The following is a 6,000-nucleotide window of genomic DNA, read 5'->3' as shown; positions in this document are numbered from 1 at the left end:
AGTGATTGTCGTTTGGTTTAGTTCTTTTGAGTAGGTAAGTTGCGTTTATTCCTGAGATAGGTTACTTTTGTTTGTTGTTTTGGCCTTGGGTTCACCCTGAAGTTATGATGCTCCCTTCCTTTGTTTAACTGCACCTTGTTGTAAATAAATCACTGTCACAAAATATTAAGTGTGTGACGTGCTGCTTGGGGTTGGACGGGGATGGATCACCCTTTATGTTGTGGTCTGGCCGCGCCTAGACGGGTCATAACATGAGGAAAAGTGAAAGTTTTTAAACTTTTTTGTGACCATGGAAATTTAATTTAATATAAAAATAAAATGCTGCCTAGACACGTGTCTGCAGCTGTCTCAAAATCAGAGTTGTGAGACTTGCTTCTAGTAGGACCTTGATATTACATTGTGATATTATGAATAACTCTACTCAGCAGTATGCAAGTAACTACAGTCATCTTCAGTAAATTCACTCCAAGGTCAGACTGTGCAGTAAAAAGTCTGACATCTCATACAGAGAATTTGCAAACAAATTCAAGAGCTACATTTCAGACTCTATGGGCCTCAGTTAATGTGTTTAATGTTAAATTTTAAAACAGTACAGTTAGGATGTTTGACCACAATGCACAGCGCCATGTATGGAGAACTCGACACAGCACAAACTCCTCATACCAGCTGTCAAGCACGGTGATGGAGGGGTGATGATTTGGGCTTGTTTCTAGCCACAAGACCCTGAAACTGAATGAAAGGGATTTGGAGTCAACAGACAAACTCAAAACATCCAGGATTTATTGAACAGGCAACAAGAATTATTTGAGAGGAGGTAAGAGGAGTAAAAACTGACTGCTGGTACACGGGCATCCAGACAGGTGAGTTGGACGCAACAGGGCAGGCAGGTGAAGTTAACTGGAGATTTCAGCAAACAAGTGAGAAACCAGAACTGCAGGAAGGACATGGACAGGCAACTAAGAGGCAAATGGAGAAATGAGGTTAATGAATGGAATATTAGGTTAACAAAGACAGAGCATAATTACCACCATGGTTAGCATAATGATCAGGTAGAGATCATCAGCTGTGGTAAAGATCATAGCTGATGAAGAGGCTTGGAACAGACGTAAAAGGACATCTGAAAGAGATTAAACTGAGAATGGCCTTGAAAAATGAGCGAGAGAGAGAGAGAGAAATAGAGAAACTAAAACTCCCAGCCAGCCTTGATCTGTATTCTAGAGTCACATGTCCGACCATCTGTTCAACTTCAGCTAAAACTTTCCACAGCATGTCTTTCATCCTGTCTTCCTTCTCTCACCCCAACCGGTCGCAGCAGATGGCCGCCCCTCCCTGAGCCTGGTTCTGCTGGAGGTTTCTTCCTGTTAAAAGGGAGTTTTTCCTTCCCACTGTCGCCAAAGTGCTTGCTCATAGGGGGTCATATGATTGTTGGGTTTTTCTCTGTATCTATGAAGCGCCTTGAGGCGTTGTGATTTGGTGCTATATAAATAAAATTGAATTGAATAGAATTGAGTTAGCTGAATTGAGTCATGCAATGGAACAACGACCCCATGCTCATGAGGAACTCTGCAACAGCAAAGACTGAAGGTGTTGCAACGGCCCAGTCAAAGTCCAGACCTCGGCTGTGCTGGGACCTTAGAAGAGCTGTGCATAAACAATGGATCACAAATCTCAATGAATGGAAGAGACGTTGTAACAGTGCAACAGATTAGGTGAAATTGTTCAAGATGTGAAAAAAACATATATTTCAAGTATTTAAATATTACTGTGTTAATTTTTTAAGCAGTCAAAACCTCATATAGCATCACGAATAGCACACCAGTTCCCCACCCTGGTCAAAATCAGCATTTTTGGCAGTAATTTTGAAATCAACACAACACAATCAACAGTGCTCAGACTGCAGTTTGTTGGTTTTATATATTATGCATAAAATGTTTGTAATGTGAGGAATAGTGCATTGTTTATACTGTGTAGGTGAGAAAAGGAACCTTTATTTAGTGCAGTTAATCTTTTAACATTCACCAAATCACTGGTGCAGCTGTGTTTTAGCTTTCAGCCCCTAGTTTTCATATTTTACCTTTTCAAATACCCTCTAAGACGAACCTAAACCCAAGTGGAAGCTTCTTTCATTTTTTTGCATCTTAAAAAAAGGTTCTAATTGCATCCAAAAGTATAAATAATCTTATTAGCCAAACTGTGCTCATTTAAACACCTGTGTTTCTCTTCCCCATCAAGTATCAAACACTGAGCACAGGTGTAGCAGCCAGGATCCTTGACATTAGTTTAACACATAGATAACACAGATCCAGATCATGCTATGCATTTACTGCTTGCGCACTTAAAAATCCTGGTGGGAATTTGAATAAAAGTGTGAAATAAGCATTGCTCTTCAGATGGTAACCTGTCTCCCAGTGCAGTGCTGATATCTGATCAAGTGGAAGGAATCTTATTACACAGAGACTTGCTTAGATTTCAAGTAATACAACCCTGTTTCCTATTTTCATCTCCAGCTCAGTAGCACCTTAAAAATATCTGTAATGATTCATTCCTCTGACGTGCATTAGATGGGGGGAAAAAACCCACCTTGTTGCTCTATTAAATCTATTACAATAAACTGCGGAGTGCATTCAATGTGGGAGTCCAGTCTGAAAGCAAAAAGCTTCGATGAGGCAGAATAATAAGAGCAAGACTGTTATTTAAAGACTGGAGCCATGACAACAGAAGACCACTGCTGGCGAAGGAAATTAGTTGTCCTTTTTTGAGAGTGAATTAAGAGCAGATGGGTACGTGATGCTCTAATGTTATGCATGATATTCTCTAAAGGACATAAGGTTTACTTTTAAATTGAGTACAATGAACTCGACTGACACCAACACTTTTCTCTGTTTTGTCTCACTAGACAGCAAAATCAAAGAGCTGCATGTTTAAATCGAACAACCCTTTAAATCTGACACATCGCAGTCATATTTGCAGGAACAAACCCCGAGGCAGAAGTGTTGCTGCAGACTGGTGAGAGGGTCTAGGATCTAAGATGCAAGAGTTGGCTTTGTTGAGCTGATGTTCTATTATTATAATGTCAAACCCAGAAAAAGACATGCACACTGCAGAGCCTAACAGGAAAATCTAAGATTTGCATAGTTGGGATTGGTTGTTTTCCTTGCAGTTTTTGTTTTCCCACACACAGAGTGGAAAAGAGAATAATTTCTTTTGTTGGATCAGTGTGTGATGATGTTGAAAATACACATCTTTTCTTAATACTATAGTTTCAGGTAGTTTCCACACACCCCTAAAAATGAACTGGTCAGAGTAGTACAGATGTTATAGCAGTTTTTTTAAGTAGTGGTATACTTCCAAGAGTTCAGGCTTGATTAACAGAAGAAAGGCTCAATCATATGGATTTTAAGAGAATGTAGGAAGAAAGAAAAATGTCTGGAATACAAAATAGAATAGAATAGTCAGAAAAACACTGGAATAGGATAAGATGATAAGAATAAAAATAAGATACTACACAAATTGATCTAATTTTTATACGCGTGTATTCACTAAATTTAAAAAAAAAAAGCCAAACAACAAACTCCTACAACAACAACAAACTCCATAGCTGAAAAATGAAGCCCACGCTGAAGTGACAAAGACTGCAGTTCTTCTAATGTCCACTTGAGGCAGAAGTCAGTCACCACAGATTTTTCTCTTAAAATCCTGACTTTACAGCAATAATAAATATGTTTACAGCCTGTTAAGGGGCAGGGATTTCTGACTTCATATACACACAAAGTTTGCGCTATTACTTCCGCAAAGAACATTATGTTTGTGGTAGGGTTTGTGTTTATGTGATTCTTCCTAAAATCAAAACTGCTCAAGAGGCAACCACATAGAAGCATTAAATTAGGTAGATTTTTTTTTAGGTTCTGGTGAGTTTAGTGTAAGATTGGAAAGGACTCCTTCAGTTTTTTTCTAGGCTAACAATATATTGTGTTCGGAGAAATCAACAGATGATAGTCATGTGCACAGCTGTGAACTCAAGCAAAGGAAACTCCAGTGCACACCAGGGATGTCTAGATCATCTCCATTTATCCATAATGTGTTTAGCAAGAACAAAAAAAGAAACACATACAGGCCCTTTTGTTTTCCTCTAAGATCTAGTTGCCACGTGAGACTCATTTTGCTGCATTATATTTCTTTAAAAGTACCTGAAAAAAATGAGCATGGGAGAATTCAGCTACCTAAACCCACTCCTACATGCATGCATTACTAGATTACTGTTACCAATGGAGCTAATTAAAAATAGCAACTTTACCATCAAGATCCACATGGTGACTCTGAGGTTGGGGATTGTGGGAGATATCTGGTGTGAAGCATCAAAGCTCCCTGGGGCAATCCAGGTTCGATAAGGAGGCTCTTGAGTCTCTGATGTTTGTTTACAGGTTGCCAATGATCAAACATATCTGAGGGGAAATAGATGAATTATATCCTCCTGTTTAGAGCAGATTTTCTGATCCACCTTTGAAGGTCGCTGCAGACTCTGGTCAGCAACTTGTAAATCAAACCTGAATGTGTCCCTGCCATGCGGTGGGAGTGAGACTGAGTCATCTGTAATGGTTGCTGATGCATAACATATTAAGTGCTATATTTGGCTGAAGTCAGCTAAGTAATATCAATTTCCCTTCATCCTTACACACACACTATGTGATGAACAGTTAAAAATTTACCTCCAAAGTCCAGCACACATTTAGAAAAAATCTGAAGGTGCAAACTTTTGAGTCACACGCCCTGAAAACATGACAGCACAAACATTTTACATAGTGCTTTCTGAGCCAGTGAAGCTGACAGATCATCATCTGAGACGGAGGATGAGGAGGTGGAGGCAGGACAGTGGAGTGAGAAGGAGACGGAGAGGAACAGCAGGTGGGGTGGGGTGATTTTCCGCACTCAGTGTGTGTGTGTGTGGGTGTATGTAGCTTTACTTTGAAGTGTTTTCCCAGCGGGGATGGCAGTTTCTAACAGACCACTGCACTGTTTCGTGTCAAATGCAATGCACAAGGAGAGATAAGCACGGAAAACTTAAAGACCAGCATGAAGATGAAGATCCAGACAGGCAGCTAGATGTACACAAAGGCACACACACAGCTAGACAGACACACACACAGGATCAACAGTTTCATTGATTTATATCACAGAAAATACTGACCCGTTCCTGCACATATCCTGCACCCACTCTCAGTGGTAAAGCATTTTTCGGGTCTGGCTAATCAAGCAGTTATTGTTATATTTCCTGTGCATGCCTGCAGGAAGAAACAAACAATGGGAGCTTAAAAGCAGCAGCTGTAGGATTGTTTAGAAATCAGCAGAAAAATTTGTCAAGGTCTCAGAGGCGTGCATTTTTAGAACCTTAATTTTGCAATTTTGTTCTGTTAAACTTTCTTTACTTCATCATTTTTGGCATCTCTGCTACTCTGTGTGTAATCTGTGTGAATGGATGTGCCAGTTTGCCGAGCTAACCATGTTGTGGTTCAAATGCACAGAAACTATGTGATATACTTTTACTGAATATGTTTCACTTGGGAGCCTTTCAATGCTTATACACTTGGAGCCATGTCACCAAAAGATGTCAGTATGAATGTTGAAACATATTTTGTGTGGATTTTTTGAGGATTAAACCTTTCCTCTGTTTTTCCAACACATTATTTGTTTGGTCTGACTTCTTTGAACTGTGCACTTGCACAAAGAGTGCAAGTGCACAAAGGCATGATGGCCTTTGTGCACTTGCACTCTTTGTGTTCCCTTTGCTCTTTTGTGTATTTGTGCACTTTTGGATTTCTGTTTTTCTTGACTCAGTCCTGTGGACTTTGTGTGCCAGGTAGTAAGCTTCCATCAGCTATCAAAACGTCCTTTCTATTGTGTTTGTATGCCTCATGTGTCCTGCATTTCAGTCCTCACTCTTAAAAATCAAAACAGACGCACTAAACACATAAATAAAAATTGTACATAAATGATGGACATAGT

This window comes from Diplotaxodon limnothrissa, linkage group LG19, assembly GCF_057381915.1.
Source record: "Diplotaxodon limnothrissa isolate DT_005_m linkage group LG19, D_limnothrissa_male_GT1.1, whole genome shotgun sequence".
NCBI lineage: Eukaryota > Metazoa > Chordata > Actinopteri > Cichliformes > Cichlidae > Diplotaxodon > Diplotaxodon limnothrissa.
Note: the sequence above shows the minus strand (reverse complement) of the source record.